General features: G+C 38.2%; 1 long non-coding RNA gene across 4 annotated transcripts; it reads left to right on the forward strand.

Annotated features, from left to right (window-relative positions):
• The first annotated feature begins 2,008 nt into the window (after positions 1-2,008).
• LOC122002191 lies at positions 2,009-4,309 on the forward strand. Of its 4 annotated transcripts, none has more exons than XR_006117604.1 (3): positions 2,009-2,213; positions 2,286-4,022; positions 4,127-4,309. It is a non-coding gene; the product is annotated as an uncharacterized LOC122002191 (long non-coding RNA). The 4 variants fall into 4 exon arrangements; XR_006117605.1 differs by having other exon boundaries at positions 2,286-3,039; positions 3,891-4,309; XR_006117606.1 differs by having other exon boundaries at positions 2,286-2,806; positions 2,888-4,309.
• The last annotated feature ends 8,135 nt before the right edge of the window (positions 4,310-12,444 follow it).

Consider the following 12,444-nt stretch of genomic DNA (forward strand, 5'->3'; position numbering starts at 1 on the left):
TACCCAACACTTTTGAAGATGATCGGATCGAGCTCGGTGTTGGACAACTTCTCAGCAGTAGTTGGGTGCAGTAGCGTCGCAGCACAGTAGATGGACAAAGTCGGAGTAGGTGGAAACTCGAAAGGTCACATATTGAAGTTGTAAGTCAGTTGTATTGAAAGCTTGGCCGAATCCTTCTTTTATAGGTTGTTTAGGGTGCCTCCAAGTGCAAAATCAATCCAAAAACCTTGGTCATGATAAGCTCTGCAACCTTCGATTTTATCTTTTAGAGAGTGCCTTCAAAGCTCTTCCAAGGGGCCTCCAACACCAAGCTTAATGCGTCTCCAGAGGCATGCGAGGCGCCCCGACATCCTCTTGTGCAGAGTCTTCGACCAACATCCGAGCCGCCTCCATTCGCACAAGAGGCGCCTTCATGCCACTGTCTTGGGCTCCTCTAATCGACCAGGAGGCGTCTTGAGCATTGTTCACCAAGGTTGATTTTTATCTTTAACTCCTGTAAAAATATGTGAATCCAAAAATAAAGTATAACCTGTAAAATGGAGTTAGCACAATAATAAAATAGTATTATTAATTAGACCCTATCTGTCCAAGATCAGGATCTAGTTTAGGGATGTAAAATAGATATAAACTGGACTTGCGCCTAAAGTCCCTAATTGGGATTCTTCCTCACTGGAACACTCTCCTCCAGTGACTTACATTACTTACCGCACGAATCGCTTAACTTCCTTACGATCCACCAGGTCTTTCCACTAGTTGTCAGGTCTATAGACCCAACTGGACTTCGACCAGCTGTCAGATCCTGCGGATCTAGCCGGACTTCTTGCTAAATATCAAGTCACTACTTGACTTATCTAGACTTCTACACCAGCTATCAGGTCTTTTAGACCTAGTTGGAATTCAGCCTTGTGTCATGTCAGACCAATTAAATCCTATACACTTAGGCTACGTTTGGTAGGACGTAATCTGTCTTGTAATGTAATCCTGATTACATTACAAGGCAGATTATTTTGTTTGTTTCACTTTTAAACTTGTAATGTAATGTAATCTGGATTACAAAATGTAGTGAAGTTTTGTAATCTGGATTACAAAGCAAATGCTATGTAATCCGATTACATTACGAGGTCACCATCCCATCAAAATTTAAATACCGAATATACCCTTAGTCCACCGTTGGCCCCCGCCCCCCTCTGCCGACCGGCGGCGGCCGCCGGCGACCGGCGGCCGGCGACCGGCGGCGGCGGCCGGTAGCTACCGCAAGCTCCGGCAGAAGTGCGGCGATCGTCAGTAAAGGTCGTAGGATATTTTTGTCATTTTATAATAATACAAATTACATTCCTGATAAAAAATAATAGATAACAAACAGAAGAATGTAATCATCCTTGTAATCAAATATTACATACATTACATTTCCAAACGTAGTAATGTAATCAAGATTACATTACATTACATTACAAATTTGATTACATTACAAGCTAGATTACATTACACCCAACCAAACGTAGCCTTAGTAGAAAGGTTAAATCATGGGTACTCAGATGACAATTTGAATATCCTACCGTGACATCATGACCCCGGGGATAGATATTCATTTTAAGAAACTGGGGGGTGGGGATGTTAAAAAAAAATAATGAAAAATAAGACAAATACGAAACACTGCATATTAGAAAGGTTCCCGCATTTCATTTGAGGGCACGACTACAACTGTTGCAGTTCTAGTGGGGCATCTACCGCCCTCGATCTGCTGCCTCCTTCCTCCTCCTCCTTTCCTCCTCCTCTGCTTAAATCTCCCGCCCATCCCTTCTAAATCTCACCAGATCGGTAAATTTCATCCTACCTGTACAGGTACTGCCCCAACCTCTCACAATGAGGTGGTGGGACTCACTACTTAAGTGTGGGCCCCACCATCTCATTGTGAGAGGTTAGGACAATGTCTGTACAGGTAGGATCGAATTAACCCACCAGATCCCCCCATTTTCCTACTCTGTCTCACTTTATTGTTTCTGTCGGCAAAAGTTCTGATTTTCACCAGCAGTTTTCGATAAAGGGGCGAACTTTTGAATTCAGCGAGGAGGAAAAAGAAGAAGAAAAAGAGGAGTTGATTGGTTGTGCTGGTCGAAATCCTTCATCCAGAACTCCCTTCCTCATTCCGAAGAAGAGAAAGTCGGCCAAGCGTAAGAAGACGGCCGTCGCCACTGCCGATCTTCCTGCTAAAGGTTAATTCTTCTTCTTCTAATAGTTGTTTTCCTATTTGAACCTCTTTTATGTCCGTGCCCATGAATCTTCAGATATTGGTAATCACGACGGCAGGGCACCGCCTCTACCTTAGGAGATCAAGGAGCATGATGGCGGATCTACCGCGTCTTCTTCCTCCGCGTCCTCGTCCCCTCAAGAACACCATTGTTCTCGACCTGCCAAAGAGTTCTCGGGTTCTGAACTCGTTGCCTTTGATGGTTCAACGGAAGGAGCGGTCTTGGCCCAGAAGGAAGAAGAAAAGGAGTTTTCTATCGTTGTGAAGGAAGCAACATTCAGCTCTACCACAGAGTCATTTCCTAAATCCAAGGATTCCATTGTCGAAGATACTAAATATCAGGAGGAACTTGAGGAAGCTGTTGACGAATCTGCTATGCCAGTTGAAAAGATTGTTGTTTTAGCTGAAGAGGAGAGGCAAGTTGATGAGATTGCTTTGGCTGAAGTCCAAGTGAAAGTAGTGCTCTTTCCGGATGCAGATGAGATGGCTAAACAACTCAATGAGAGCCATGGAGACCGCTGCTGTGGTGGCAGAGATGAGACTCTGCCTGCAGCTGAGGTGCTGAAGTTCTAACTTTTATTGCGCTAATTCATCTAATTCAATTAGTGTGCTGCTTAGTGAATGACTTGATACACGTAGCTTACTCTGCCTCCTCTGGCCGTCGTCATTTGTCGTACATCATGGTGGAGTTGCTGTGGCTTGCTTGATGTCTTTGGGTTCTTGGTGATTAAATGAGGTCAATGCTTAGTTCGAAGATCTTCTACCTTCTCAGTAGAATGCCGACTTTTCAGGTAGATCTCTGTTTGTTGTGTTGGGGTAAGAAACATAGTTGTTCAGCTACGGGCATTTGCTCTTGTCTAGGATGAACTGACAAGTGTCCACAATTATCAGCTTCTGGTCTGATTCAAGCCATTCTCCATCAGTAGTATATGCATTACATTTTTGTAGCAAATACGTTAGCTGATAAGTGAGGGCAAAGATGAAAGCTTAGGATGTCTGGATACTATAACGTATGACTAATTGATAGCACATTTGTTCCACTTGAGAGCAAATAGATATGATAGTTATGATATGGCTTAAGGTTATTTTGTTATCGTACTAGTTGGGTAGACAGCCAAATATAGCAAAAGAAATAGTTAATCAACATATGTATGACTTAGGTATCTTGTAGGATGGATGATTAAAATGTTTCCTTTAAAGTTCACCAGCTGAATGAAGCTTGCTGAAAAAACTATCAAATCTATTCTGTGTTGACACCCATTTTGAAGCTACTTGTTGTTTAGTTTATGTATCAGTTATAATATGATTTATCTTCCTTTTCTGGCTAAAATTAAGCAAATTTTCTGTACAGTAATTGAAGTTAGCTTCAGAATATTATTCTTGTACTAAACAAGGTATCCTAGTTTGTGAAAATATTAATACATTAGCATGTTTGCAATTGTCAAAATTCTTATTCTTTTCAGATAAGATGAGAGGCCATATTAGCCTCAGAGATAGTTGAAGGCGAGATACTAATAATGATTAACAAATTTTTTATGAACCATATAGATATTGTATGAAGGATAATACAGGATAAGTGCTTCAGATATAAGACACTGATTGTACTTAACAAATTGTATGGTGCTAACTTTGGAAAAAATAGTTGCCTGCGAGGGATGATCGTTCAAAGACAAACTCAAGATTGAATCGTAAAGGATCATTAGCGTAATGGTTTTGTCCTTGGTGGACTCTTCATCTACTCTTTCATACTCTGGGTTGACAATCAAAATCTCAAGTATCATTCAAGCCTAACTATTCCTTTTATGATTATTCTAAAGAATCTAGTTGTCTTTTAGCAGCTTGGCTTGTAGCTAATACATTGCATTCTTGGTGATGCAGAACTTGATTGCTGGGTTTGAGATGAGTATTTGCTATCAGTCCCTGGGGTTTTATGCAACTCTTGTTGTATTTCTTGTTTGGACGGTTTCATACTCTTATAACCTATTAGGATGTGTATATCATCCATTGTAATATCTCGTTGTCAAATCTCTAAAAAATAGATGGTGTAACTTGTTGTTCTAATTAACCTATTAGGATGTGTATAGTCTTCGAGTTCATTAATCTCTCCTTCCATAACCATGTTTTGGACGCTGAAAAGAAGGCTTAAGAGAGATTTTGTTAACCATGTCATACACACCTAACAGAACTAGCGGTCAATTTCAGAATCATATTCTGGTACATGTTTCATTGAATCAAATAAATTGGGTGGAAATATGAGTTCCAGCTTACATAATATCAGAGGAATGTCTGTTTCTAGCCGAAGCATATCATCCATTGTAATATCTCGTTGTCAAATCTCTAAAAAATAGATTCAATTTTGTGAGTGCTTGTCAAATCTTATAAGAAAGTAAATTCTGGAAAGCTACTGGAATAAGTCTTTACATGAATATATAATAGTCACGACTCTTCATTTTAAACATCTTTAACCTATTTGTATTTATGGATTGAGCCATATTTGAGGTATACCCATTTGGAAATTTGATTTCTTTCAACCAATTACATAAAACTTGTTTATCATCTTTGTCTAATGTATAACAAGCCTTAGGAATTTATTGGTTGTTTCATCTTGATGCAACTTTGGTTTGTTGACTAATTTTTTTTAATTTCTCATGTGATTTTGTAATGTCTTTAGTTCTTTCAGGCACATTGATCACAGTGTTGAATATATTAGCGAAGAAATTTTTCTCAATATACATGACATCTAAATTATATCGAATAAGTGGATATTTTTGTTGGTGCAGGAAACATCCGATGATCGAACCTATGTTTTGATTATGTCAAAATGTCCAAAATTAAGTTGTTTTGTTATCCAATGTATTTGAATGAGTTTGCAGGAAAGTCCTAAGTGTACTTAGGCAAAAGTCCTAGCTGCGGTTAAGCAGGTTGAAAATCCTAAGGGGTGGTAACCTTAGGTCCTAGGTGGTGGTAACCCTATACGGAAAGTCTTGACAGGTCAAGGGATTCGGGCAAAAGTCCTAGAGTCGAGGACTCTATGTGGAAAGTCTTGGTGTCGCGAACCAAGTGAAATACTAAGTGGGTTGTGGAGCGGACGTCGAGCGGAAAGTCCTGGAGCTTCGGGCGTTGAGTAAAAGTCCAATCGATCTGGAGGACTGGTCTGACAACAAGTACATTCTCCTGAGTGGAGTAGGTAAGGACGCGCTCCCCGGTGAGGGAGCAATAGATGTTGATTCGACCTAGGGTTTTCGGTAGAAAATTTGAAGTCAGAATCGGACAGTCCGAAGATTGTGAAATATGTTATTTATCATGTCTAACTTTGTTTTGCAAGGTATAGTTAGTTTCTTGGACTAACATATTTTGCAGGAAGTGAATTGAACGTGTTTGCCTCGGGTGACTTAGAGAAGCAATCTCGCAGCAAGGCGTGAGGGCGCATGAGGGCGCCCTAGACACTGGTGCGAGGGAGCCCTCCATGCGGTTAGAGGCGCCCTCGAGCGAATAAGCAATGAAGGTCAGAGCTTATCCGCGCGCGGTTGACTCGGCGGGTTGGAGGCACCCTCATGGAGCTTGAGGACGCCTTCCATAGGCTATTTAAGTTGGATTCGACCAGCAACAAAGATACAACAACGAAATCGCAATATGTCTTCTCCATGCTGCTCAAAAGACGATCCAGAAAAGCTATAGCAAGACCCCGACGACCAGGATCTTCAAACTTATTGTTTTTTGTTGTCGGTATAAATTTTACTATTGCTCTAATATTGTACTTAAATTGTAAAGAACTTTCGTGCTTATAGTGATTGTCCAAAGTAAACGCTCAACAAGTGTGGACCTTGGAGTAGGAATTGCCCCAGACTCCGAACCAAGTAAATCTTGGTGTTCGTGTGTTTGTTTTCATTATTTCCGTTGCATGTTTTATTTCTGATTCTTCCGAAACAAAAGTGAAAGTCACGAGCGGTATTCATCCCCTCTAGCGCTTTCGATCCAACAATTTGTTAGGACCAAAAGTAGCTAGAGGGGGGGGTGAATAGCTCGTTGCGCTTCGTGGTGTTCGGCGTTGCTTGTTTCTTCGAACATATGCAGCGGAAAATACAGAAACAAATCACACAACGCTAACACGGTTGGTTTACTTGGTATCCACCTCACAAGAGGTGACTAGTCCAAGGATCCACACCAACACACACACCCTCCACTAATGAAAACTCTCCTTTATGGTAACTACCAAGGGCGGAGAAGCCCTACAAGACTCAATACAAGAAGAAGAAAGGGTAGTAAAGAAATACAAGCTTACAAGCTTACAATGAGTGCACAAACCCTAACCCTAGTTTCTTCTTCTTTCTTTGATCCGCCTCTTGATTTGGAAAAGCCTCCAAGAACCTTCAAGAACTGGCGATCTCGAGCTTGAGAAGAGCTGTGGAGGAGCTGGTGAAGATCTGAGATGAATCTGTGAAGCGATAACGAAGGAATCGTGCGCCTGTGGCCTTTATCGACGCCAACGGTCGGATCCCGATCGATTCGATTATTCCCAATCGATCGGGGAGGCTTTGGATCGATCCACAGATCGATCCGGCGCCTATGCGCGAAACGCGGATCGATCCGGCGCTTATCGCGCGAAGCAGCATCGATTCACCGATCGATTGGGACTTCGGATCGATCCAGCGATCGATCCGAGTTTCTGGGGAAAGCTTGGATCGATCCACCGATCGATCGAGGTTTCTAGGAAGGGCTTGGATCGATCCACTGATCGATCCAGCTCTTGGTTTTTGCCCAAAACCAAGTCCCAAGCCTCTCAAACCAACATCCGGTCATCCTTGACCTGTTGGTACATCCTGCCTAGCATCTGGTCACTCCCTTGACCTGCTAGGACTCCTAACCAAGTGTCCGGTCAATCCCTTTGACCCACTTGGACTTTTATCTTCGTGCCAAGTATCCGGTCACTCCCTTGACCTACTTGGACTTCCACCAGATGTCTGGTCAATCCCTTTGACCCATCTGGATTTCCTCGTGCCAAGTATCCAGTCAATCCTTTGACCTACTTGGACTTCCCAACACTAGATGTCCGATCATCCTTGATCCATCTGGATTTTCCCCTGCTTGGCTTCACTCACCAGGACTTTCACCTAGCTTCACTCACTAGGGTTTTCCTTCTGCCTGGCTTCACTCACCAGGACTTTCACCTAGCTTCACTCACTAGGATTTTCCTTCTGCCTGGCTTCACTCACCAGGGCTTTCCTTCTGCCTGGCTTCACTCACCAGGACTTTCATTCTGCCTAACATCCCAGTTAGGACTTCCCAGTCAAGTATCCGGTCAACCTTGACCTACTTGACTCTTCTTCAATCAATATCTTATTGTCAAACATCTAAACCCAAACCAAGACTCAGCTTGGTTAACCAGGTCAACCTTGACCTGAGGGATGTTGCACCAACACAATTTTCAATACGACAAATCCCAAAAAATAATCTTTTTCTTCCAACCACACTTGCATATTCTAACAATGTATTTATTTAACTCATCGGAACCAGGTTGAGATACTGGTAGAAATTCATAACTATTTATTTGTTCAATGATTTCTTCACCTGAAACATGGATTGTTGGAGGAGGTTTTCTGACTACAACATTCTTCAGGATTTTTTTTTTTATTTCTCCTGAAAGGGTGATTAATAGGTAAAAATTTACGGTGATTATCAAATTAAGATATCTTTCCCCTGCAAGGTAATGAAAATGTATCGAAATTTGTAATACAGTGTGAGCATGTTAATTTACCAGTTGTGCCCCATCCCGACAACATTGTGTATGTTGAAAAATCAATAATCATCCATAATAATGTGGCATGCAATCTAAAATTTGTTTTACTTACAACATTATAAGTGATCGACCCTATATTCCATAGTTCATTCAGCTCGGCAATCAAAGGTTGTAAGAAAATATCAATCTTCTCTTTGGGATTGGTTGGATCAGGAATTAGCATAGTAAGAAATATAAATTCATCTTTCATGTGCATCCATGGTGATAAATTGTACTGTGTTAATATAACTGGTCAACAAGAATTTTATTGTCCTAACTGACCAAATGACTGAAATCCATCTATTGAAAGTCCAATCTGACATTATGTGGTTCCATTGCAATGGAGGGAAATACAGTATCAAGATATTTCCATGCAAGAAAATCACAAGGATGACACATAATACCTCCTTCGTGCTCATGTTCATGATGCCACATCATGCGTCAAGCTGTAGCGAGAGATGCATATAAGCGTTGAAGTCTAGCAGTTAAAGAAAAGTAATACATCACTTTCCAAATAATATTTTTTCTTTTCTTCCCTGGTATGTGAGTACAATGTTTATAACGAGGGCGAGTATAAATTTTGCATTCACTCAAATCATTGTTTTTATTCCAAAATATCATACAATTATTTATGCAACAATTAATTTTCTCTATAGGCAAATCTAAACCTCTAAACAATTTCTCTGTACTGTAAAAACTATCAGTCATTATGTTATCAGCAGGAAACAATTTTGACATCAATTGACATGCCATCATAATATTTTTATGAAAAATGATGTCCTACTTTCATATTCAATAACCTTGCAGTAGCTGATAGTTGAGAATAACCAGAGAGAATGTCTTCCCACATTTCTCTTTCACTAGCCTTTAATATTTCATAGAGTTGTTGATATTTAGGTGTTGGTATTTCATCTATATTGGATGACATTTAGCAAAGTTCACAAACTCGTCAACTTCACCAATAAAATCATCTCTAATAAATCTATTTTCTAATCGATTGTACAACAAAAATTGATTCATAGATATTGTTACTTAATGAGAATACAATTTAAAATACTATTAAATAAGCATCCTTTAGACAAGGATGTGCATCTCCAAATTGGTTAATATGTCGAGAATTATGTAACTCAATCACTTAACATATTTAATACTCACATTATTAAAATAAAGATGTCTACTATCTAATGTATAAATTTACACAAGTATAATAATTATCATAAAACATAACAATCACCATAAAACATATATGTATTATTAACCAACAAATCACTATCAACATGTCAACTATTTAATATAACATATATGTGAATGTATTGTTTAAGAACATATCCGAAGAGAGTAGGCTAACATGAAGAAGAGAACTACTGATGCAGTACACTATAAAATAAAAAAACAAAAATTAGCTAAAATTAAACCGAAACAATCATAATTAAAATTAGTTAGAAATATAGTAAAAGGTTGATGATCGTACAAGTTCCAAGCAGCGATTTAGTGGCCGAGCACATGGTCAGTCACATCTAACAGGTGGTTGTCGGTCACGCGAGCAGCCGCATCCAATAGGTGGTGGTCAACCACGATGCCAATACGTGGTGGCCAGTAGCTAGTGGTCGGTAACCAACAGTCGATAGCCAACAGTTGGCAGCCGGCACAACCACCATTCGCGTGCTGGCGGTCGGCACCGCCGCTAGCACGCGGTTGGCGATCGAACACAGCGCCAACTATGTTCTGGTAGCCTGTACAACCGCCAGTAAGTGGTTGGTGGCGGGAAATGCCGCCATCTGTTTACTGGAGGGCGAAAATGGCGCCAGCTGTGTGCTAGCGGCCGAAAACGCCGCTACGCTTGGCGGCGTGTACAACGGTAGGTGTAAAAAAGGAAAAAAAACAATAGAAGAAAATTACTTGGAGAAAACGCCACCGGAGAGAAGGCACACCGTCTAAGAGAAGATACTTACACACGAGAGAAAGGAAGGGCACGGGTGCCCTAATAATTTCAGGTTTTCCGACATAATTCTATATTCGTCAATAATTACCGGCAGAATTATATATTCTGTCAATAATTACTGACAGAATCCTAATTCTGTCGAAAAACTCTAAAAATTTTCATATTTTCGAATGGAAGTTAATTTCCGTCAACAATGTCGAATAAATACCGACGGAAAAAAAATCTATTGGTATATTCTGTTGGTAAACCAGGAAATTTTTATAATGACTTTGATATAATAACATTTTTAAAAACAAATTAATTAAATAATAAATAAATAATTATTAATTGAATTTTAAAAAACTAATAGAAAATGTATTGTTTAGTGTTCTTATGCTAGGTGAATGTCTAGTTCGGCTTCGGTTTTGAAAACATTGTAGCATTTTACACACTTAAAGGCATTCTCTTTATCGTGACGATTATTGTTAAGCTTTTTTGAGATCATTTTCTGAATGATATCTTTTTATAGTAGGACGGCTTGTGGCCTAGCGATTAATTGAACTGCAAAACGGACGGATTTTATAGAGATATAGCAAAGCAATTGTATATATAATATTCGATAATTTATCGTACCTAAGTTTCTGAATTCATCAAAAAACACATGCTATGTATTTATCAAAGGATGTGCTTTTTCAAATGTATTTCCCGTTCTATTCTCCTGATAAATCTAATATTTTTTGTCATTTTTTCTCTACTATTTCTCTCTCTTCTATGCATGTAATTTCTCGCTTATTCTTCTTCTTCTCTCCTCTCTTTTTTTTTTTTTTGTATGCATGCATAACGTATGGATAATATTTTATAAGATTTAATTGATTTTTTATAACATTTTAATATATTTGGAGAAGTTGAAATAAATAATGGATAGTATATTTAAACTCTTACAACCTTAGAAATCCACATGAATGGATATCATCTGAGATCTTTAGGTCCATCAATGTGTTTTAACTAAAAGCCACTGACGAACCTATGAGCTTCGATTGCATCTATTTCAGTTCTTATGGATTTTTGAGGTCGCAATAAATTCAAATATGTTATCTATTATTTATTTTGGCTTCTCAGAGATGTTAAAATATAATAAGGAAGAATTGTCAAAAATCTCCACGTTGGTCTTGATATGTATCATATCAGGTCCAACGTAGAAAATTTTAGTGATTCTTCCTTATTACATTTTAATATCTTTAAGAAGCCGAAATAAATAATAGGTAGCATATTTGGACTCCTTACAACTCTAGAAATCTACAGGAACTGAAATGGATACAATCGGAGCACTCTAGGTCCATCATTTAGTTTAAGTCAAAACTCACTAATGGACCTAGAGATCTCAGATTGTATCCATTTTATTTGCTATGGATTTCTGGATTTGCAAGGAGTTCAAATATGCTATTCATTATTTATTTTGACTTCTCGAAGATGCTAAAAATATAATAAGGAAAAATCATTAAAATTCTTCATGTTGAGCCTGATATGAAATCATATTATGCCTAATTTGGGTCTGATATCATTTCATATCTGACCCACATTGGGCTTGATATGATACATATTAGGCTCAACGTGGAATTTTTTTAACAATTCTTCCTTATTATATTTTAACACATCCGAGAAGTCAAAATAAACAATGAATATTATATTTGAATTATTTGCAACTTCAGAAATTTATAGGAACTGAAATGGATACAATCAGAGCTCTATAGACCTGTTAGTGGATTTTAACCGAAATTCACTAATAAACGTAAAGAGCTTTGATTGAATCAATTTCAATTTCTATGAATTTCTAGGGTTATAAGGAGTTTAAATATGTTATCCGTTTATTTCAAAATTTTCCCATGTATTAAAATATTATAAAAAATTAATTAAATCCTATAAAATGTTATCCATACATTATATATGTATGCCAAAAAAAAAAAAAAAAAGTAAAAATAAACAGTAAATTATATGTATAGGAGAGAAGAAATAAAGAGAGAGAAAAATAATAGAAAAAAAATAGAAGAAGTTAGATTTGTTAGAGGGTAGAATCAAAATTGTATTTGAAAAGATATATCCTCTTGATAAATACTAAAATAACATGGGCTGTTTGGGCGATTCAAAAACGTCATTTGGTAAATTATCATATAATATTATGTAAGCTTTGACTGTGTGTGAGATTTTGGAAGAATCTCGAATGTTCAAGTACGAAGAGATTTTGTTAAAATTACAAAAGCTAGTTTCATCAATGCTCGGCCACTTTCTTCGTCAAATGGAATGAGACTCAATATTCACGAGTCTCAAGTCCGAAATCCATCAAAGTCCTAATTGTCCATTCGAACATTCATATACTTATCCTAAATTAAAATTTTATTTTTGAATTTATATTTTATATATAAAAAATATCTATATCAACTATCCTATTTGATGCAGTTATTGAATAAGTGTGAATGGAGAAGAGGTGGAAGAGAAGAAGTT

The sequence above is a fragment of the Zingiber officinale genome, chromosome 7A (assembly GCF_018446385.1).
Source record: "Zingiber officinale cultivar Zhangliang chromosome 7A, Zo_v1.1, whole genome shotgun sequence".
Lineage (NCBI taxonomy): Eukaryota > Viridiplantae > Streptophyta > Magnoliopsida > Zingiberales > Zingiberaceae > Zingiber > Zingiber officinale.